The 23924-nt window shown below is 44.5% G+C and overlaps 1 protein-coding gene across 1 annotated transcript in view; it reads right to left on the reverse strand.

Moving 5' to 3' along the window:
* IL21R (interleukin 21 receptor) overlaps positions 1 to 23924 on the reverse strand; it is a 192396-nt gene that overhangs the window by 16272 nt on the left and 152200 nt on the right. The gene's annotated exons all lie outside the window — the stretch shown is intronic.

Consider the following 23924-nt stretch of genomic DNA (forward strand, 5'->3'; position numbering starts at 1 on the left):
CTGTAGAGCAGCCGCGGTCGGTAGTGGGAGTAGCTGCTGGGCGGTGACGTGGGGAGGGGGAGGGGCAGGGTGGGGGATAGTAAGCTATGGATGACGGAGGTTTACAGGTAAGTAAACATATAAATAAATAAAACAAATTTCGTTGTGCGCACTTCATCCCCAAATGCGATGCAGTGCACGCAACAAAATTCCTTTTATTTATTTATATGTTTACTTACCTGTAAACCTCCATAATCCATAGTTTACTACCCCCCAGCCTGCCTCTCCCCACGTCACCGCCCGTCAGCTACTCCCACTACCGACTGCGGCTGCTGTAGAGTAATCAGTGGTCCAGTGGACTGCCACCACTTGAAAACAAACTTTTAGAAAAAGCAAATGTGCATTTTTAAATGCAACTGTGCTGCCTTTAAGGAAAATAGGCAGGATTTCAAAATCATTTTACTTTATTTAAAGGCGATCACCGAGATGGTGGGCTACTAACCATAGCAGCCCACCATTGCTGTAATGGCCACCAATCACTCTGAGTCACAATTTGCAACCTACCTCATAAATAATCATAAGGAAGTTAAGATTATGACCCACTCCGAATCAGAATTTTACAAACTGACCTATCAGTACATAGGACGGTTTATAAATCTCATCTCTGGTCGAAAACGAAATGGTTGCAAACAGTGACCTTTTAATACATCTGGCCCTTAGAATTATATAAGGGAATGGCACTTTAAAGGGAACTTTCCTCTTAATGTCAATGCCATATCTTTCTTTCCAAATACACTAGTTCCAAAGAGCAACATAGTATTTGACAGAGAGCACTTCTATAATAGTAAGAGTATCTCAACCATGAGATGCTCAACACGTGTTTTATGGTATACTAGCAGCCCGTCCCGACGTTGTCCGGGTATGAAACAGAATGTGTGTATTTGGCAAGGGCAATTTATTTTAAAATCTCACGGTAGACAACATTTTTTGTTTCATTAGAATAGGGACGGAGAAGGCCCAGCTACAGCCCTGGTTGATGTTAGCAGGCTTGTGTAATTGGTGTAGTGATCCGCCGCCTGAGCCCGCTACAGCCCTGGTTGATGTTAGCAGGCGCGTGTAATGTCGTTGAATGAGAGAGTTATCAGCCGCGGGTAAATCCGTTTAATGAGAGAGTTGAGTGACAGGGAGTATGAGAGGCTGCAGTAATTGTCCCCGCAGACACGCTCATTCGCGTGTTCCCCCGCTTGAGGCCCAGATGCAGGCCTGTTTGATGTTCGCAGGCGCGTGTTCCCCCGCTTGAGGCCCAGCTGCAGCCCTGGTTGATGTTATCAGGCGCGTGTAATTAGTGTACTGATCCGCCGCCTGAGCCCGGCTAGAGCCCTGGTTGATGGTAGCAGGCGCGTGTAATTTCGTTGAATGAGAGAGTTCAGTAACAGCGCGCAGGAGAGGCTGCAGTAACGTTACTTACCAGGCCTCCAGGTGAACGCGTTTGTCACGCCCCCAGCACACGGCCACAGCAGACGATCTTCTGATTCATGTACGACCCACATGGCATGAAGGGCAGAACGTAGCACACGCCCCCAGCATTTCTCGCGCCCCCAGCGTGCCCCTTGATGCGGCGCAGTTGCGTTCACATGGCATGAAGGCCGGACACACGCCTCCAGCGTTTCTCACGGCCCCAGCGTGCCCCTTGATGCTGCACAGCAACGTAATTGGCGCTTGTATGTACGACTCACATGGCATGAAGGGCGGACACACGCCCCCAGCGTTTGTCACGTCCCCAGCATTTGTCACACCCCCAGTACACGCCCACGGCCCACGATGTGATGGCCGTACCACCCGCCCCCAGCGTTAGTCACGCCCCCAGCCCACGCCCACAGCACAACGCAGACACGCCCACAAGAGAGTACTTTGCTGGCACGGTTCTTTTACCTTTTAAATGTATAGAGGAGTTGGCCTAACGGCTAAGGCGCTCGACCTCAGACCTGGGGATCTGGGTTCGAGTCTTGGTAACGACGCCAAACATCCTGTGATTCTGGGCAAATCACTTAATCTCCCCATGCCTAACAAAAATGAATGTGTGTCCTCATGTAACGTAACTGGTGCTATGTAAAGCGCTCTGATACCTGGTTCAGTTCGGGTCAAGTTCGTGCTATATAAAACTCTGCAAAAAAATATATATATATGGTGGCCGTCTGCATAGCCTATGTACTTCTGCTGCAACTGCCCTTTCCAACGCTGTATTGGGTGTTGTGATTGGTGCTGTGGTTACTGAGATTACCCGCCTCAAAGGTTTGGGCTCTCTCTTTATAATATTAGTATGGATATGGATGGGGTCCAGGAAAGACCAACATTAAGAAACCAGAGTGCAGAAGTAAAACGTTGTGAAACTGCCACAGTACAGGTCAGTGTTCAGTAATTTTTTGCATTGGGGAATGGCACAGATATATAATTGGAGGCACTGGAAGATAAATGGAGTAATTTACGGTTTGACAAAGGGGAGGCCTGCCATATGTTAGTGGGGCTTCTCCTCCCTCAAACCTCTCTCTCTACTTGAATCTATGTTTGCATTGGCACAATCCTCCCCCCTACCCCTCCCCACCCAGTGTTGCATGAGCTGCAGGTTTTCTCACAGTCATCGATCATATATTTTCTTGTCTCCTGTCTCATTTTATCTTGATGTGTTGTAGCCTGACCAGGATCCCCAAAAGGTATCTATGGAATCTTATGGTTTGACCTCAACATGAAGGGGGTAAAAAATAAATAAGGTTTTGACCGCCTAATCTCACCAAAGCTCTGTTATTTTTGGTGTAGCTTCTCCTTTTATCAGTTAACAGATTAACACTTGAAATGGTGAGGATCTGCAATTTCTCTGTTTTCTTCACTTGTACACCATGTAACTGCTCTAGAATCTTTGCCGCTCTTTCTTCATCCATCACCTGCTTGTTCTTATTTTCTATCACTCACATGATAGAACTTTACAATGTCTTGTGGAGGACTCCATTGAGTAGGCACCCACCTTGTCTAATTTGGTATTGTCATTAAGGTTGCATTTTCAATATCTTTTCAATATCAGGTCCTTCAGAGGCATTCATGGCATTGTTTCAATATCACTGAGCATCACTTGCATTGTTTACTTAGAAGGGAACACATGTAAAGTGGACCCAGATTAGAGTGGTCTTCTATTTGTTTTAGTCTTCGAGAAGAAGGGAATAATTTTCTCTGTTATCTCTAATATTACTAATTCTTATAGATTCATGTAATACTAGCAAAGACCCAACTGCCTCAAAAGTTTTAGGAAAAAATGACATTACAACGCGGTTGTTACACCGTGGTACTTTATATCGCAGTTATTACAACGCAAGTCGTTACAACGACTGGCAGTAGAGGCGCTGGGCTTAATAATAGTATGATTTACTATTCCAACTCCAGCCTACATAACAATAGGGAAGGTGTTGGAATAGTAAATCATACTATTCCTTAATGTATAGCGCCATCCAGTGCAAGTTGTTGTAACGACTTGCGTTGTAATGACCGCAATGTAAATGTATCACGGTGTAACGACTGCGTTGTAAAGGTCGTTCGCCATGTCAAAATACTAACAAGCTTCAAACATATTTTTTGAAAATGGTAATATCACATTTATTATATCAAATCTCAAAAGAGCCATAATACAAACAATTGATAAATATTCAATAATATACAATACAAAATAAGAGAAACCCAGGCGCACCACTCACACTACAAACCACTCATTCTCTCAAACCAGTTCATACTCATTCATTAGCACACACATAAAATTCATACATGTCCGTCAGTCTCCAAATCCCATCTGTTAGTCACCCCCCTCACAAGGCTGAAGACAATGTGATGACTGTCTTAGACCACAACGAACAATGTGGTAGAATGGTAATGCCATCAAAACAATATCATTTCATTGGATGAAACAACATATTGACACAATTTGTTTAAACATTTCAATAAATGCCACAAATATCAAATCTTTGGGTGAGACAAAGACGACAGAGGGACTCCAGCGCCGATGCGCGTTTCGGTGTGCGACCCCAATGGTGAGTCTCACCTTCTTCAGGGCACAGTAAGATGAGATGACAAGTTGAAACAAAAAAGAGCAGCTGAGTTAACACAAAATCAATCCCAAGCAATACGAATCCAGGTACATCCGGATATGAGGCAAAATGAACAGATGTCCAGAACGGTGAAAATGGGGAGCAGCCACGCAACAAGATACAAAAGAGGTTCTGCCACAAACAACCACCAGCGTCAGCCAAACAGGAGGATTAGAGAACCTTGTCCTGGGCTGAAGCATCTAGCATTCAGGGGTGCAGGGAGAGATGTTCCTATCAAGGGACGTCTTTAAAAGATACCCCCTTCAATGAGGCAGTCAAACGAAGGAAGCATTTCCCGCACTGATACTCCGGAAACACAACCACCGGGGGGCCACGAGATAACCTTCCTCAGAGTTGTCCGTTGGATCTCTGTCACTTTGTTCCAGCTGTGGTGGGAGGGTTGGTAGTCATGTATGAGGATCCTGCAATGGTGAAGTGGATGATTGTGTTGTCGGTCCAAGTGAGTTCCTTGACATGACTGTACTTGACTCTGTAGCTGGCAGCGGAGATCGGGTCAAGCGTGTGTCCTGCGCTGTGTGTGGGGCTGGTGACCAGTTGGCTGAGGCTGATGTTGCTCATGCTTTCCAGGAGGTTGGCAGTGTTCACATCTGTGAGGTTGTCAAGGTGGAAGTTGAGGTCACCATGGAAGATGTAGTGCTTGGAGTCAATGGCGAGTGGGGTGATGAATTCGAGGATAGACGTAGAAGCTGGGGCGTGGTCCTAGGGGTCTGTAGGCGAGGGTGCCTCTGATGGTAGTACTGCTGTTGGCTTGGAGTTTGAAGTTGAAGTGTTCCATGATGGGTGTAGTGTCATCTTCGGTGGTGGTGCAACGATTGGCTTCATTGTAGATGATGGTGATGTGACCTCCATGTTTGTTGGTGCGGTCCTGGTGTATCATTTTGTAGCTGTTGGGCGTCACTGGCGATGTCGGAGTGGAGGAGGGGTTGAGCCAGGTCTATGTGATAAAGATAACATCGGGGTGAGGGCGGTAATGGTATCCCAGATTTTAGTGGCGTGTTTGCAGAGTGATCAGGCATTGAGCAAGAGGCAATGGAGTAGTTCTGGGACGAAACTACTCCACATCATCGGGGGGAATAAGGATACATACTAGAACTAACAAGAGGAGCATTTTGAGCTGTGCACTGTGTATGAGCTCTAGAGTTTGGTTAAATATATTTGTTTCTGACAGTATATGCAGTTATTTTCGATAATTTGCAAGATGTTATGATATACATGCATGCAAAATTTACAAACGTTAGGTTATTTACTTTATTATTCAGACTAACTAAGAGTTAGAATTGTCGTGCGGAAATTAAGTCCTATATGCCATTCTGACTCAAACATCATGTTAGTGTGTGTTAGAACTGGCATCCTTGGTTTGATTTCCACCATAAGTTTTGTCTTCAGACCTCCTGCTTTTGCTAACTTCGTTTTTGCTGGCCTTAGGATTCTGCACACTTTATGACTGTTAACCAGTGTGAAAGTGATTGTGCTCTTTCCCTAAAATATGGTAACATTGGCTTATACCCCATTGGTATATTTAATTTACTTACAAGGCCCTAGTAAAGCGCACTACATGTGCCAGGCACTGTAAATTAGGTGCTACTAGTGGGCCTGCAGCACTGATAGCACCAATTGTGCCATCCACTTAAGTAGCCCTTTAAACATGTTTCAGGCCTGCCATTGCAGAGCCGGTGTATGCAGTTTTAACCTGCCATGTTGATCTGGCAAAGTGAGCCTTTTGTCAGGCCCAAACCTTCCTTTTTAATACATATAAAACACCTCCTAAGGAAGACCCTAGACAGCCCCAAGGGCTGGGTGCAGTGTATTTAAAGGGTTGGACATGTAGTTGTACATGTCCTAGTAGTGAAAACTCTCACATTTGTTTTTTACTATTGCAAGGCCTACTTCTCATACAGCATAACATTGGAGTTGCTTTATTACATTTTATAAGTGTAGTTTCCAAATGGGAAGAGTTGATTGGTTCATGTTTGATGTCTCTGGAATCCTAATTTAAAATCTTAACTTATGATGAATTGGATTTTAAATTAGAATCCTGAAAATGCGACTTTTAGAAAACTGGAATTTTCTTCTCTTAGCTATTTGGTGCCTGTAGCCCGTCTTTGGTCACATGACTTGATGTACTTGGTAGTTGGGCTTTGTATATTCATCCTAGAGAGCCACACACAATGGGAGCTTAGGTGTGACTGGATGGACCTTCACTGGCAGGAAGGGAGGGAGAAGCTGTGCCTAGCCTCACTTACACATTAATAGGCTGTGTCCAGTCTCTACACAAAGGGCTGCATACCCCCTGTAGTTAGTCTGGAGCCAGGGCAGGGAAGATAGAGCATCTGTGCACTTCAAATGCATGTCTGTAGGAGCCTATCCCTACTTCAAATGTCCAATTGTGTATAAAAGGAGAACCTCCGACACCAACTCTCCAGTACATTTCTGGGCCTGTCGATACTCTGTCAGGAAGAAGGACTGCTGTGCTTCTATGAGGACTGCCACTCTGCTGGACTGCTGCTCTGAAGGAATAGCTGATCTGCTGTTGTGAATTGCTGCCCTCTTGCCTGGGGAAGAAGAACTGGACCTGCAACTCCATCTTGAACCCAGGGCCCCAGAGTGACGCAAAAAGGCTAGTCTGCTGGCCTCCTGATTTGAGCCTCAGGGACATAAAAGGCTCTCCAAAATATTCTGGACCAGTCTTTAGTGAGTTCCCGACCTCCAAGTGGTGCCTTTCAGGTCCTAGATCCTTTGTGTGGTAGGGAAATGTTTTACAGTGAAACCCCTGCTTCAAGCATAGAGAGACACTTAAAATAAATACATTCCAGATTTGTAAAGCATGACTTCTCAACCCTAAGGGTATCCAGGTGCTGGGGGCCATCAGGGAGATTAAGTGAGCTATTGCCCAGAGTGACATGATGATGAGCTGAGCTGCCACCGGCACCGGGGACCGAACCGTGAGGCCCACACTCCAGAGTCACCCGCTCTGGCCGCGGGGCCACCCCTCTCCCACTTCAGTCTCTAGACTCACAGCTTTTCTAAATTGTAAAGCACCTTGCCATCTGCCTGCCTCCAAGTGTCCCGAAAGTATGAGAAGCTGCAATGCTGTCTTGCGCTGCCCGCAGCTGCAGGATCAGTGAGGCTGGCAGACTTGCACAGTCGACTCCAGATAACCTGCACACCAGCCTGCACACCAACCTGCACACCAGCCTGCTAAGGAGTGGAATAATTGTATTTATTGCATTTATAGAGCGCCTGACTCACCCCAGATGGGGTATCTCCGCGCTAAGGATCAGAATACATACCACACAGGGGGGAGAAGATTAGAAAAGCTGGGTCTTGAGTTTTTTCCTAAAAGACAGATAATTAACTTCCTCACGCAGATTTAGTGGGAGAGAATTCCATCATTTACGGGCCAGGTAAGAAAAGGATTTGCCTCCTAGTCTAGCCTGCTTAATGCGAGGAACAGTAAGCAGGCTTTTACCTTCAGATCGAAGCGAGCGCCCAGGTGAATATTTAACTCGTTTTTCTGACAGATATGTTGGACCCATTGAACTGAGGGCTTTAAATACCAAGCAACAGACTTTGAATTGTATTCTCTTGCGAATTGGAAGCCAATGTAGTCTGTAAAAGAGAGGAAAGGATGGGGTACGATAGGGGGCACTAGTCACCAGCCGAGCAGCAGTATTCTGCACTACCTGCAGACTTTGTAAATCAGAGTCCATCGCGGATATCAACAAAGCGTTACTGTAATCGAGTCAACTTAGGACTAGAGCATGAATTAGCGTTTTGCGTGTGCTCAAAGGTAAGAAGTGAAATATCTTCCGAAGAAGACTCAGAGCATAAAAGCATGAGCGTATAACTGCTGCAATATGACCCTCCAAATTTAGGTCTCTGTTGACTAGTACTCCTAGATTTTTAACCACAGTCCTTGGGGTAGGAGCTGTCCCCAATTCTTCGGGCCACCATCCAGGAGACCATCTAGAGATGGCATCCTTAAACAGCATGATCTCCGTTTTTCCTGTGTTCAGTTGCAAGAAGTTTCTCTTCATCCAAAGGGTGATGGTATTCATACCTTCGGAAAACACTTTCTGGACATCAGGGGTAAATTTGTTATAGGTGAAGATCAGCTGTGTGTCCTCAGCGTAGGAGATAGGGAGAAATCCGGCCTTCCTAAGCAGAGCAGCCAATGGGGCGACGTAGACATTAAATAAGGATGGACTGAGACAGGAACCCTGTGGCACACCCTTCGTTACATTGCTGAATTTAGATTGAAAAGGTCCTAGATGTACTATTTAGGTCCTGTCAGTAAGAAAGTCCTGTATCCAATTCAGAGCCGAGTCCTGAACCCCTGCAAGGCGAAGTCTGTCTACTAAAATTTGGTGAGATATGGTGTCGAACGCAGCGGACAGGTCAAGCAGTACCAAAATCACTGCCTGACCTGCGTCCGCTAGCATTCTTATATTGTCTGTTACCCATTCTTATATCGTCATAATACCCATATGTGTCCCCGTGATGTGTCCAAACCCACTCAAAAAGGGAAGATGTGATCAGGTTGGGCAGTAGGCCCAGCGTTCTATCTCCAGCTCAGTAGGTCTGAGAGCAAAGTGAAAGCAGAGCTGAAGCACCACTACCGATGCAGCCCCACCTGTCGCGTTGCCTGTGGTTGAAAGAGCAACTTGCATGTGGTCCTGTTGGCCGTTCCTAAGCGACGCCTTCACACGGCCTACGAGAAGCCCGCACAGTCCACACAGCCCGGCAGAAAGGGCCTCAAGGTAATTCCTGAGAAATTGGAGTCCTGGCATGAGAGGGAAGTCTGAAGCTGCTCCACCAGCAGGCACTGGGAATCCGTTAGGCCTTCAAGGAGGACTGTTGTTCATCAATGTCATCCTCAGTCTTTGCAGGTTTGCCGTCCATGGAGCCTGAGCGCCTTCAAAGAGATCTCAGCCGTGGACTACACCACCACTCCGGATGCACCCCACATTGAACTATGTACATAGGGGCTTTGCCTTATTTACAAGGCGGCATTAAGGCACTTAATGTGGCTTGACCCCGCCTTATAAATAGGGCCCACTTTCACACTAAACTGAGCTTAAAAGGAGTGTGCAATGGGTGTTGTGGTGGGCGTTCTGCTGAAACACCCATTGATTTTTATGCTGACCCCTATTTACAAGGCTGGCGTAAATAGGAGGCAGCAGCAAAAATTAAGGCTAGGGAAAACCTGGTCTTAACATGGCGAAACGAGGAGAAATGCTTTATCCCTCCTTGTTTTACTGTTCCGATGCGTGCTGCATTGAGCACCCCACATAGAAACAGCAAATTACCATGAATGATTGGGGCACCTTCCTGCACATAAACAGTAATTAAAAAAAGTATGATTTGCAACTTCTATGTGTGCTGCACAATGCAAATCGCCATGAGACGTTTCCCTGCTTTTCTAAAGTGACGGAGCGTGGCGTTAGTAATTATACAGCACTTACTTCCCCTGACGAGGTGTCAAAGTGCTTTTTCAGCGAGGAGCACGCTACTCTGAAACCCAAAAAGCATTAGTGGTGAATTAGTATAGTGAAATAAGTGATTAATTTGATCAGTGGCTATGTTAGTCTATTATTTGGATTGAGAAAGCTAGTGGAGGGATAGAAGAGTAAAAGAAGAGTAAAAGGTTACCATTTATATAGTGCTTGCTAACCCTGATGAGGTGTTAAAGTGCTTTTCTGCGAGTAGCATGTTACTCTGGAATCAGAAAACGATTAGGGGTGGATTAGTATAGGGAAATATTAAATTAATTTGAGTGGTTGACATGTAAGTCTGTTATTCGGATTGAAAAGGAGGGAAGAGGGAAAGGTTTGCATGTATATATAGTGCTTGCTCCCCTGATGAGGTGTTGGTAGGGCCACTGGACTAAAGTAATTCTGCCGCTGCAGCATTTTCTGCAGAATGATGGACTTTCCGCACTTGCCATATATTCCTCCATCTGCTCTATGATTTGCAGTTTGCAGCATACATTTTTTTTTAGCTCAAAGAGATCAATAGTTACAACAACAAAAAAGCACAAAAGGTGGTGCCGCGCACTAATACGTCCTTTATAAAAGTTAACTGGTCACTTTTTAACAGAGAATTTACGCTTAAAATGTGTACTAATGAAGTGAGACTTTTGCTCAGATAGTATAACCTGGGTTAAAATGAGAAAATAGCAAAATATGCTGCCACAGAAGATTCCAGTTCTTGCTGTATAATTAAGCGAACTCTGTCACTTGGTCCACCAACAATGCATAATCCCAGTGGCACTATGTACTAGGTCACTTCCGAGTAGCTGTGCGCGCTATAAATGGAGCCTAACATAACATAACATAAAGGCAAGAAAAGCGATTTTAGTTGAACTGGACTTTTTGCAAGCCTGATTGTAGTTAGAAATGATGACGCCCAAGAGCTGCACCTTCCCTGAAAAAATATTTGTGTCGACTCTGTTTCTTGACACCTCATCTGTTATGTGCAAAGATTAGTGTGAAGGCTCGAAAGGACAGGCTAGTGAGGAAGTGGTCTGCAGGCGAGCATCATATCAAACATGAGAAAGAAAGAAACTAACAGCTGCTCTGCCTCACCCTTTCAAATCTTGTAAAAAAAAAAAAAGAAAAATACATGCTTTTCAAAAACACCAGCACGGGGTTATGAAGTGTGATTGTCAAACCGAAACCCGTAGCTCTGAAGCGTGAGCATAGTAGGGCGTCAGCGTTCAGCCACAAAGGTTACCAAAGATAGTTTGATTTTTTTGGGTAATGAGTTAATTCAGTTTTATTTCTTAAGTCCTCATTCTGATTCCTTTTGGAAACCCGATTTGGGTGTACTATTCTTTCTCTGCTCAAATTCTTCCAGTTAGTACAGACTCAAGGCTCCCCGTCCACCTACCCTTCACTCATCCCAAGCCCGTCCTACTGCTATAAACTCCCCCCCCCTAAAAAAAAACTCCCAAAACTTTCCAGACCCTTCCTTCTTCTATCCCTCCACTATTCCTTTTTACAATCTAAATAACAGACTAAACATGTCCACCACTCAAAATCAAATTAATTTCATATTCCTCTGCCATATAAATAGCAGGGCGGCGGGCGCTAAGAATGCTGCCCGACAGTGCCCGTTGTAGTCTAAACTGATTGGAAGAGAGACTGGACCCAAATTCTAATGACATAAAATCGGCCTATAAAATATTTTTTAAATCATTGAAAAGTGCAAGGAGGTTTTAAAACTGCCCTCATTGAAAGGGGTACAAAAATGCCAATAACCAATTTAGCACCCCATTTTATGTGACACAGAGGAAAGGCAGAATATTACCCAGCGCAGTAAGTTAGGTATTACCAATATTATGTGATATTACTGTACTTTTTCGAAGTTATTACAGCTTGATCACTGGAATGGAGAATAATATGCGGGAATGGTTTTCTGCACAGATTCTGATTTCTTTATGTTCTCCAATTTCAAAAAGATTTTCACCTGGACATTACACCTTTGTTGAGTAGGAGAAATGTCTGGGTGGAAACTTGTGCGAGGGAATATTAATGCAGATTTAACACAAATCTTGCAGTCTTGAGGCAGCCATTAATTCCGACTATCAGCTAAATCAGGCTTCCTCGGCTGCTCATGATGGCACAGGAAGCCCGGGTCAGGAATTTCCAGAAATTGAGGCTTTATTTTTCTTGTCTCCCCTGCAAGCAGCTTTTGTTGTCTGTTGTGGAAAGACATATTGTGTACAATACTGATACAGCCCATTGCTTATCATTGGTTAGCTTTTTTGTCAATCTTGTTGGCTGGTTTCTTATTGGATGGCTTTCCTATCTCTTATTCTTCTGCTTATCCCTCCCCTTGAGCCTATCTTCTTTGCCATTCTTTTGATTGGATGACCTGCACTACTCCGCTGGAACTACATTTTTCTTTTGCTATCAGTACTCCACCAGACTACAAGTATTTTTTAGTTCTTTTCCTCTCCTGCCAGTGTATTGCTTCTCCATTCACATTCTCACTGTAGTGAGAAATATTTTCAGAGTTAATAAAGAAAATTCTGCAGGGCAGAAAAATCCTGCCTGGCTGAATTAACCACACTAGAAGGACTGGGTCTACCTACGTGGCCAGACAAATGATGGATCCACGGCTGCATATGGGAGCTTGAAATCATGTTATCTCAAACACACGGATGCAAACCATAATGCACTGTTTGATTTCTTCGCTTCATTTTGTAAATAAATAAGTGCCAGGGCCCACATCAGGAGGCCACTGCAGCTTACGCTACCCATTGCCCCATCCTGTGCTGCTAGTGACAGTACCAACACAACTGCTTATCATCATACACCTACAAGTGTGACATTTTACACTATTCTAGGCCCTCAAAGGTATACGAATGGCTTGGGTGGCAGGTATTAGTCATTTTCAAAGTATATTGAATTAATAAACAACTGTTGCTGTGTAGATCTCTAAATTAGATAAAAGGTGCCACCATGTGGCAGACTGTCATAATTACTGGTGCTGACAATTAAGTCGTAGGGCTGAGTACCGGAAACCACCGGCTCAAATGAAGCACTTGTTTGATTTAGATTCAACATACAGCCAGGAAGGGGGTGTGGGTGGCATTGCAAGCATGGAGAGACAGTGTGTGTATGTGTGGGGGTAGCATGAAGTATGGCTGGGAAGGTGGTGAGCAGATCTTCACAGGACGGATTAGAATGCACAAATAAAACATGCTTCTCATGCCAGGCTTGTCAGAGGTTTTTAATGGGCCTCGGTCAAGGACTCGTTGCAAGAGTATTTACACTGCTTCAGTTTTTGTCAAGAGCCATACGCGCCTGCTTCTTAGTACAAAATAACACATGTCCTCCAGGGAAACAGAAAACACAGCGGTTACGGCACCTGGCGCCATCTAGTGGTATCGCCCATTAAAATGCCTCATCATTTTTGAAGATGCAGGCTTGATTTAAATCAAAATCTATAAATAAATTGAATTGAGCAGGGGGACCCTGGAAACTACTGTGCATGGGCCATAATACCCCCTCTCCCCCTATCGACCCTGCACCATCTTGTGGTTGCACAGGGTCACACAGAGAAAGCCAGTTCTGATAGCTCAGTGGTTTAAAATACATGCTGCTATCTCTGCCAATGTGCAGGTCACAGGGAAAAATTAGTCACCATTTCTGACGATATAAATATCGACTGCACGTGTTAAGACAGAACTCTGTTTTTCTATGTACTAACTTGTGTCGTGTAGATCACACAGTGATGTGCGTGGGAGGGTGTCATTCTACTGAACTCTTTCATGGATTTTGGTGAAGATTCCAAGTTTTATTTTATATGTCTAGGCTCGAAATCAGAAGTCAAGCTTTTTCCCTCTATGCTCAAACAATCTGGAGTAACATTCCTCCACAAATCATGTTTGTGCCATTATGCCTGAAATTTAGAGCGGAGTTAAAGACCCCCCCGCTACAAGAAACACCAAAATCACAATTGATTAGAATTCTGCTAACTCCGGTGGCCACTGAGCCAGGAAGACAGGAGTCCCCCCTGCCCTACATCCCCTGCTACTCAGTGGCATAGCAAGGATGCCATGGGCCATGGTGCAAGCAAGGAACATGGTCCCCTCGACTGCTGTTGACTTAGTAAATACTGCAATTATCATGGTTCAAGGGTCCCATCAGGGCTCTGGGCCCTGGTATCACTGCACCTGCTGCACCAGTGATAGCTAAACCCTCAGTTATTGCTCATGAATCTGAATCATTATGTTTTTGCTCCTGGCATGCCCGCTGATCGCTAATGTTCAAAGACCTGTTTTTCTCAATTGAGTTCATATTGATGGGGAGTCATCTGTATGTTTCTAGGTAGGTATGAGATTGCCTGTACAGACGCCTAAGGCTGCTCACGAGCGGTCGTTCTCCTCTATCTTCGGAAGAACTTATCCTTCCTCCGCCAGATGAGATTGATATCATTTTGCCTTGCCTCTCTCTTTTTTCCCCCCTTAGTACTGAATCTTTACCCTCACTTTTCAACTCCGTAAAAAGCGGGTCTCCGCTAGACCCAGCCCCTATGAATATTCTAAAGCTGGTCCTGCCTAATATCAGTACACATATCATCCATCTAGTTAATACCTCACTTCAATCAGGAAGGGTACCTCAAGACTGGAAACTGGCCATGGTTAGGGCCCTGTTAAAAAAGCCTCATCTCGACCCCCAGGACTTTTCCAACTATCGCCCCATTTCCCTGCTCCCTGCCATTAGTAAACTTGCCGAGAAATGGGTAAACAAACAATTAGCATCCTTTCTGGAGACCCATAATCTGCTCCATCCAACCCAAACCGGGTTTCGGAGAGGACAGGGAACGGAGACGGCACTGCTGAGGGTGGTAGAGGATTCCAGGAGGATTCTGGACGCAGGTGGCAGCGCGGCCATTATCCTCCTGGACCTCAGCGCCGCCTTCGACACGGTGAATCACCGTGTCCTCCTTTCTCGTCTCAGAAAGCTGGGCGTCAAAGACAGGGCATTCATGTGGCTGGAGTCCTTTCTTGACGGTAAATCTTTTAAGATCTTTTCAGAAAATAGTTGCTCTCCATCATTGCCATTACAGTGTGGGGTGCCCCAGGGTTCCTCCCTTAGCCCCACACTGTTTAATGTTTATATGGCGCCCCTGGCAGAAGTGGTAGATCCCTTCGGGATCCAACTGGTAAGCTACGCTGATGACACCCAGCTAGTTGTCTCTCTCAATCAGGTGGAATCCCCCCCTTCCAGGCTTTGCCGTTGCCTGGAGGCAGTAGCAAACTGGATGGATTTATCCCACCTGAAATTGAATGGAGGAAAAACAGAGCTGATGCTCCTAGGAAAACGAGCCACATTTAACAACGTGCTCCACTGGCCCTCCTGTATGGGCCCAGGACCCACTCCAAAGACCGAGATAAAGAGTCTCGGGTTTTGGTTGGATGCAGAGCTGTCATTTAAGACCCAGGCAAGGAAGACAGTGGCCACCTGTTTCGGACTGCTGAAAACAATTCGGAAAATTCTTCCTCAGCTACCCGAAACAGCAAAGAAAACCATAGTCCAGTCTCTTATTTTATCCAGGCTGGATTATGGAAATGCGCTCTATCTTGGAGCCCCCGTGTCTGTTATCCGGCAACTTCAGGTTGTCCAGAATTCCGCAGCACGGCTACTCACGGGCACTAGCCATCGTACATCAGCTAGGCCCGCACTCTGCACCCTGCACTGGCTCCCCATAAAGGAGCGAATCCATTTTAAGACTCTCTGCACGGTCCATAAAACACTCTTCGGGAATGGCCCCCTCATCCTAGATGACATGATCAGACCATATAAATCCACCAGGAATCTCCGCTCGAACCAACAAAACCTGCTGATAGCTCCTAGGATCAGCAGAGCCCGCACAGGAGGTCGTCTGTTCTCGCACAACGCGGCTGGATTGTGGAATGCTCTCCCTCCACCTCTTCGTCTAGAGCCTAACCTTCTTGTCTTCCGGAAAAAACTAAAAACTTTTCTGTTTCCAAAAACCAGATAATTCAGATCTGCATTTTTAACCCATCCCTGTCTGGTCAGTCTTAAGCGCTGGGATGCTCCCGAGTGGCCACGCGCTATAGAAGAACCTAATAATAATAATAATAATATGTATGGGTGTGGTGGTACTGGTGTAGGCAAACGTAGCAGGAAAGCAAGAGAGCAGCAAACAAGGTGAGAGCCCAATGAACAATGCACAAGGGGCAGTGAGAAATAGTTCTAGTGTACAATTGGGTAATACTTCTTGAAGAGGTGTTTTTTAGTTTCTCCTGGAATTGCATGAGGGATGGATCAATTCTGATGCGATTGGGCACATTGTTCTAATGTTGAGTAGATGAATACATACATATAGAATGCCGCAGCAAGACTTATCCTGGATCTCCCTAGACAAACTTCATCATCCCCTACCTCAGGGAACTCCATGGTTCTTCCTATACAGAAAAGATGTCAGTTCAAGCCCCTGACCCATGCATACAAGACCCTACACAACTGTGGATCAGCCTACTTGAACCACCACCTGAACGTCTATCAGCCCACCAGACACCTCCTCTCCACGTACCTTTCTCTAACCCTCATACCCCACATCCGAAGGTGAGGTCGCTCCTTCTCCTACCTAGTAGGTAGACATGGAACAAGCTACCCTTTCATCTACGGACCTCTCCATCTCTTTCAGAGTTCTGAAAGTACCTGAAGACCTGGCAATTTGGTTAATCAATTGGACCCTGCCAGTGCCTGGGTACCCTTGATATGGGTGACAGGATCTGTTGATTGATTGATGGAGAAGACCTGCCCTCTGCTTTTTTTTTTACTTCCTTGCATCTTTTCATCACTAGTCTGGCAATGTCCTTGATCTTGGTATGGTGCTTTCCATTGGAGATAATTATTTTCTTTTATGTACAATTTCTGATGGTTTGTAGGTGGCCTTGTCGGTGATGCAGGCTGAAGGGGGAGCCAGTGTGGTTCATTCAGCTTTGGGTTGTTATAGTTTAGTCTCTTTGCTTTAACTGACGCCCCACACTATGGGGCTATGATCCTAAAAACACCACCACCCAACTGAATATATATCTCTTACCAAAATTCCCAAGCAAGCTTCTGCTCGACATGTGACATGTAGAAGTCAAAGAAACAGATTCAACTGATTCATTGATCAATTTTACACTCCGTTCCGAAACAAATTTCCAAATAACATTACCTGAATAGTTGCACCATAAGCAACACCCAACAGACCCATACTGGACCTCAATTCACTACTTGTAAAGTCATCTAGTCACATGAAAGGGAGCCACTGCTGAACAATGTATTGTGGCAAACAAGCACATCGCCCAGATGAAGAGTACTGTGAACTCCTTTAAGATAGAAACTATTACTACCCACTTGGCATCTAAACATGTTTCGGCAAGGCATGGTATGCTGGAAGAAGATGAGATATACTGAACATCACAGAGAAGTGGTTAACTGGCAACTCTCTAAATATTTCTGATTAATTTTTAAAGCTGGGCAAACAAATCATGGATAAGGACAGATCATTCTGGTATTTCATGGGAGATGCATAAATTCGACACTCAGAAACTGGTCTTCTACTATACACGTCTTCCAAATATATGGGCATGTGCCTTTTTCTGTTTTTCACGCTCATCCTCACTCCAGTTTAGAAAAGAACATGGTACATATCATCCTTTTACATCTCTACCTAAAAAAAGCCATTTAAGTGGTTACATCAATCTCTCAGTAGTCTGACCAGGTAATAAGTAGGCCAATTATCTAATTGAGAACCTGATTTCTTAAGTTTTCCCAGAAACCCATATTTTTCCACACAAGGCCACCAATATACTAAAACGGATCTGCAGTACTCTGTTGGAAATACCCAAGTTACTAATCCAGAAACTTTCATGTTTGGATGTCACAATGTCCAGATCCAGTGCAATCATTACCTATACTTTGGCCAGACCAAGCCGGCAGACCAGAGTCTTCTAAGATGGTGAAATAAAGTGACTCAACCAAAATCATTACACTCCTCTTTTGAAAAGCGAGCTGATCCTCTGAAAAAGTGAACCTCATAGTATACAGGAGTGTAGTGGAGAGCATACAACCCAGCATATCTGGGGTCTCAGATACATGGTACCTATCCGATTGAAGAAACAGAAGCTGGTTGACAAGGCAGCAAACAATTGATTCAATCTGGATCTTGCTACTATTAAACATATCAAGCAGAACCTAGAATACCTGTGAAAAAGAAAAACAACAATGCCAACAAAATCAAAAGATGGTACAGAGACAAAATAAGGAAAGCTGTTCCAGGGTCATTAAAAGCACAGTTATGGATAGAGATAGACCTTTACATCACCTCACCCGCAGCGAGATATCTCAAAAACGGCTTGCACAAATTGGGATTGAACCAACTGTGGGAAACACCCACTAGTACCGGCGTGCTTAAGAAACTAGTCTGGAAAACAGTCAAACACCTGTCGTGGCTGGAGGATAAAGCCTCACTTGCAGACAGGTCTCACGGATGGATGACTTTGAATACCTACTGTGAGCCAGTAGCTCAGAAGTACTTCAATTTGGGTTATGCTAAGCATATACAAATTAGTTTTGTGACGTTTAAACTTGGCCTGCAACCCTGTACTCAGCATTTGCCACCCTGGCTAAAGGAGAAGGCGGACCCTAGGTGCCTCTTATGCGGGTCAGCACCGGAAGACCTGCTGCACCTACTATGCTCCTGCAAACAACTCTCAAAAGAAAGGAAACAACTGCTGAAAGTTAAATTCAACCAGCGAGGAATTCGAACTAGGAGGCAGGCTGTCCTGCCTTGTTTTGCTCCAAGTGATCCTCAACTAAACTGCTCCTTGGTAAAATTCTTGATGACATGCCAAAAGAAAATGTCGGAAACCAAAGTATTGGCAGATAACCAACCCAGTGATACGGAAAAAAAAGTAGGAACAGGAGGAGCTCGAAGTCTAGCTCCAATGAACTTTATTCCTGAGCTACAAACTCCTCATTTTGCATGTATTAATGATTAACACACTAAGGAACATACAGACTTAAACCATATATCCTGGACAAACAAATGAGATGTGTAACGCTGGTCATAATGCACCCACAAACTAGACCCTAGACTTGTAACATTTGAACAACCACAGTACAGTCTTTTTAACAGAATTTTATTGTTTTTAGAAGTATGAAGTTTCATATGTGAAAATTGTTTTGAAATTAAATATTCTTGTATTGCAATGGTTTTAACGAACTATGCAAATAATAATAAACTTGAAAAGATGCTACAGAGAGCCAAAAAGCACTATGAAATGTATGTCTCAGAATGAACCGGTTATAAAATGCATCATTAAACATCTTTTATGACATTACAGTCCCTTTCACAAACGGGCCATGCACCCTTCCCGAATGATATAAAAAGCTGCTTACTTTCTTCAAACCAAGATTTTTTTCCCTGCATCTGGAATACACATGCGGAGAGCCTCCTTACCACAATTTCACACCCAATGTGATTGATGCTTTCAAATTCTAGTGAGCTATGTATGCTCCCGCAAACCCCACTGTGCTCGGGAAAATCACAGAATTCATTCCAACAGTTGATACATGCCAAGCCTAACTCCTAGAGGGTCACGTTGACATATTGCTCTGGACAAGCTGCAAGTGCTGAATTGATTGAGACTTCAGATGTGGTCCATCGTGACCCAAGTGCATGCAAAAATGCTAATGTCATCCTCCTGTAAAAGAAACCTATGACAGACCCTGATAAACTTCTGTTCCATCTCCAAACTTCCTTACCCAGTACTGTACGGCAGGAAAGTTCAACCATAGAAATGTGTGGAATCCTCTGTAATTGAAAAGTCCAAAAGAATATCAATGATAGGCAGCTCCGTATGACTGGAGATCATGCAGGATCATAAAGCGCTTTAGTTGGGTATTCAACTCGATTAGAGTACATAGGCACAGGTTATGCTCAGGCTCAAAAGAAGAGATTTAATCAGCAGCGGGTCCTCCGCTATGGCAGAGGAGTGTCCCCCCCCTCCCCCCACTAGCAGCAGCTGCAAAACTTGGAATGAAATGATAATAAACTATGTTTATTATTGTTTTATTTTTCCCTTACCTTGTAGTCTTGGGGGCGGTGCCACTGGATGACAGGCACTGAGAGGGAGTGGTGGGCACTGCCTTCAGTGCGCATGATGGTTTTGTTGGCCGTCTGAGGCCAGCCAAACCGTTATGCACACTGAAGCTGTCTCCAACCCGAGCTGCATTGCTGGGTTGGAGACAGCAGACACAGGCTCCCAGTCTCCCTGGGAGTGCAAATCGCGGGCACTCAGGCCAATCCTGACGCTGTTCTCATGCTGTGAGAGCAGAGTCAGGATTGGCGCCAGGACAGGCTGCAAGCCTGTGCCTTCCTGCAGTGGAGCCAAACAGGCATTGTGGCAGGATAAAGGTACTTTTCTTTTTCATTTGTTTTTTGTTTTAGCCCCCCTCCCCCACTCTGCCACTTTGCCACCGACAGCAGCCGCAACTAGATTTAATTGGAACAGAGGATCCTGAGTAACACTATGTGGGTATGTGTCAACCCAAGTAAGAGGATTCACAACGGGTCAGACTTGAAATAATCCCCCACCCATCCTGCACTGGGTGAGGGCCAGCCTCAGTCTCCGACCCCCCATGAATATTTTGTGGCCATACCATCCATCTCCCGGAATATTGACCGCGAAAAGGAGAGGGGTGTATTCTGGAGCATATAAAGAAATCGTGGCAGTACCATCATTTTAAAAAGTGCAATTCTGCCCATAGGGCTTAGTGGTAGTGCTTGCCATTTAAGGAGGTCAGCGCAAACCCGTTTCACCGGAGAAGTGACGTTGAAAGACCAGGTGAGGTCGGGAAGGAGGGCCACCCATATCCCCAAATACTTGAACAACTGCCGCCAAAGAGGAATCGACGACTGCCAATCAAAGCACTCTCCTGATAGATGGAGGGGGAAATTGAACAACTTGGCCGCGTTCAGGCGGAGGCCGGAGACTCGCTCAAAGAGGAGTAGGGCACGGAGACATCGGGGCCCTGATTGAGCTGGATCTGACAAAAATATCGGAACGTCATTAGCATAGAGGGTGATTTTGTCTTCTGCCAGGCCGGGCCATTGCCATCCGGTGAGAAGTGGATCAGTGCGAATGAGAGAAGCAAAGGGCTCCATCGCTAAGTTTGGGAAACATTACGATAAGTGATCATCTGCTAGTTTAGACAAGTGAAACTAAAACATCTGGTTCACCTCAACTTCCAGTCAACGTTAAACCTAATAAAAGTGAATGAGGCAAAGCAGATGGCGTAAGCGACACTCTCACACTTAATATCAGGAAGTGGGGTACCCACAACTTCTCTGTAGTCCCACAGCACTGGAGTGTGCTTCCAGGACTCTAAATTTAGCTCAGAACTGGGAGCCCAGAATACAAGACAAATAGAATTAAAGAGTAGAATGAAATCGAGGTCAGATGCGACAACCACAGCAATTGACTCAAAGGGTTGTTTATAAGAACCAGACAAATAAGGAAGAGAAGAAGGTGGAACAATTCCTAAAATCAGATAAGATAGGCCCGCCATGAGTGTCGGAAAGTATTGTGTACCTGGAGATTTGCCTCAACAGAGAACAGAGGAGGCAATGCCAAGTGGTTGAACAAGCAGCGCCCACCTTGGCAAACTCTGCTGGTACAATGGTTCACTGGTTGTGCTTGTTAAGGGTGAGCAGGGGCCAAACCATTTGGAAGTTTGTGCTGGGCAATTGGCCACTGTTTCTGCGGTCCAGCCTACGGTTCTGCAGTCCAGCCTATGCCAAACTAGTGTTCTGACTCATCCCTAAGTGCCAAAGTACATGTAGAATCTTCAAATTATTTGGGATGTAAATTACACGAGAAAAATGTAAGAACATGATTAAGATTTTATAATATAAGAAGTGTTTCTTTAACATATGGTAGTGTTTCCCCTTTCCATACAACTAGACCCCAGATTGAACTGGGAATCTGTTACCTTTCGATACCAAGCAATTAATATCTACCATTACCCCACTGATAAGCAGGATGGAAATCTGGCCAGAGTGACTCTGTCCCTCTGAACGCAGTTTGCTTTTTTGTCTTCTCTTCCACATTCAGTAATGGGCCACGTGGCATTAGTGAAGATGGAGGTGCTACCCCAGTTATTGTATTATTTTAAAACCTTTACCTGCTCTGACTTGTCCCTTTTTCAGACTCCTCAACATATTCCACGTCTGGTTTGGGACCAGGGCGCTGCTGGGTAGATCTTTCCACTCTAAAGCCATGACTGCGGGTGGATTTGCCAGTCTGGACATAGAACGTTATTATTTCGCTTCACAGCTTCAATCAGTGTTTTAAGCTGGCTGTCTGGCTGTCCCCTGCATAAGATGTGTTTTACCCGTGAAGACTTTAAGAAGGGCTTACTGCACTACTCATTGTTTCCTACTGACCATTCTACCCAATGCCACCCAGGGTTATTCCACCAGGCTTTCTATTACCTTACTAGATTCTGTAAACTCACTAACTAGGCCTCCTCACTTGCACAGGACAGCTTTGCTCAGGGCAAGTCCATTAGTGGCATGGTGTAGGCCTCTCACAATTGGGGTATCTCTTTGTTGACAGCAAGCTACTAGCCCCCAGATGCATCAAGAACCCATTTTGCGATTCCTTAATAGCGAAAAATACCGATTCGGTATTAAGGAATAGCAAAATGGAATGCATCAAGAAATTACTAAAAAAATAGCGATTTCTTAGAATTCCTTAATTGCGACTCACAAATTGTGAGTCGCAATTAAGGAATACCTCCCCATTCATTCCTATGGGCCTAGAGGCCCATAGGAATGAATGGGAAGACAATCTCAATGTGCGAATCGCAATTAGCGAATCGCACATGGAGATTGCGATTTCAAGGGTGCAGGGGTGTCCAAAGGACACCCTGTTGCACCCCTGAAATTGATCTGTACACATATGTTGCGCACACACATGCCCTTAGGGCATGTGTGCGCGCAACATGAAACTTTGAAAAATGCACTTTAGTGCATTTCTCAACGTTTTTGCAAATTACCATGAAGTTGTACTTCATGGTAATTTGCATGCCCTATTAGCGAATTCGCTATTTTTAAAACTTTCATGCATTGCATTTAAGGAATCTCTATTTGAGATTTCTTAAATGCAAATAATCGCAATTCAGCGATTTCTCAATTTGCGATTTTTGCATTTGGGGTGATGCATCCCAAACGCAAAAATACCGGTTGCAAAGGGGCAGATTCTGAGAATCTGCCCCTTTGCGAGCGGATTTTTGTTTGATGCATCTGGGCCTAGATTTCCAATTCAATTTAATATTCTGAACTGAGCCTCCCTTACACCTGCCTGAATCATCAAAATATACTTGGGAGCTACAGCTGCCTGTACTCACTGTATGTAATTAGATGCCGATTTGCTTCAAATGATTTGGTCTTGCTCCATGCGCCTTTCAAAATGACAGAGAGTTCTCGATGTGCTGATGACCACGATAGACCGTGCACTAACGAACTCCCCAGTTTGTTACACAGACACATTTTGAAAGTGTATGCTAACTTTTCATAAATAGCCCAGCACTGTTCTTCTGTAATTGTACGATAAAAACTATTGCTACAGACCTGGCTACTAAAAATTCTATTGCTACACACCTGGCAACTATCATGCTATGTAACCAATAGAGACCGTCTTTTGTCATACAACAATAACATCTTTTTTTTTTCAAACATATGGTAGTGTTTCAATTTAGTGAATCAAATCACAACATTGCATTGACATTTATCTGAAGTGAAAGTTGCTAAACATGAATTTTTAAACATCTGCTAACCCTCCCTCTTGACAACACCAGAGGTGAATAAAGTGAAATAATTATCCGGTGCCCCGTACGTCATGGCCAATATTATTGTTATGGATGGTAGAACATTCCAGGCTAATAAAACACAAGTGATTTGTTTTGTACACAGTCAGTCCTAAACTGAATTATTTGAAAATGCTCTCAAATGTCACTATCATGTAATTTAGGCACATGATGTAAATTGATTTGACTAAGATCACACAATTTAGCCATGCAGGAAATTCTGGATTTGAACCCAGGCTTCCAAGTCACGTATGGTGCACTTAAGCCACTAATCAGATTAATGTATTGTTCTTCATCCCATTCAAAACCAGAAGACAGTGTTTTTGTACAATTATGTAACATGAATAGTATACTGCGCTAAATACATACAGATCGCAGGTTAATCTGACAC

This window comes from Lissotriton helveticus, chromosome 10 (assembly GCF_964261635.1).
Source record: "Lissotriton helveticus chromosome 10, aLisHel1.1, whole genome shotgun sequence".
In the NCBI taxonomy this organism is placed as follows: Eukaryota; Metazoa; Chordata; class Amphibia; order Caudata; family Salamandridae; genus Lissotriton; species Lissotriton helveticus.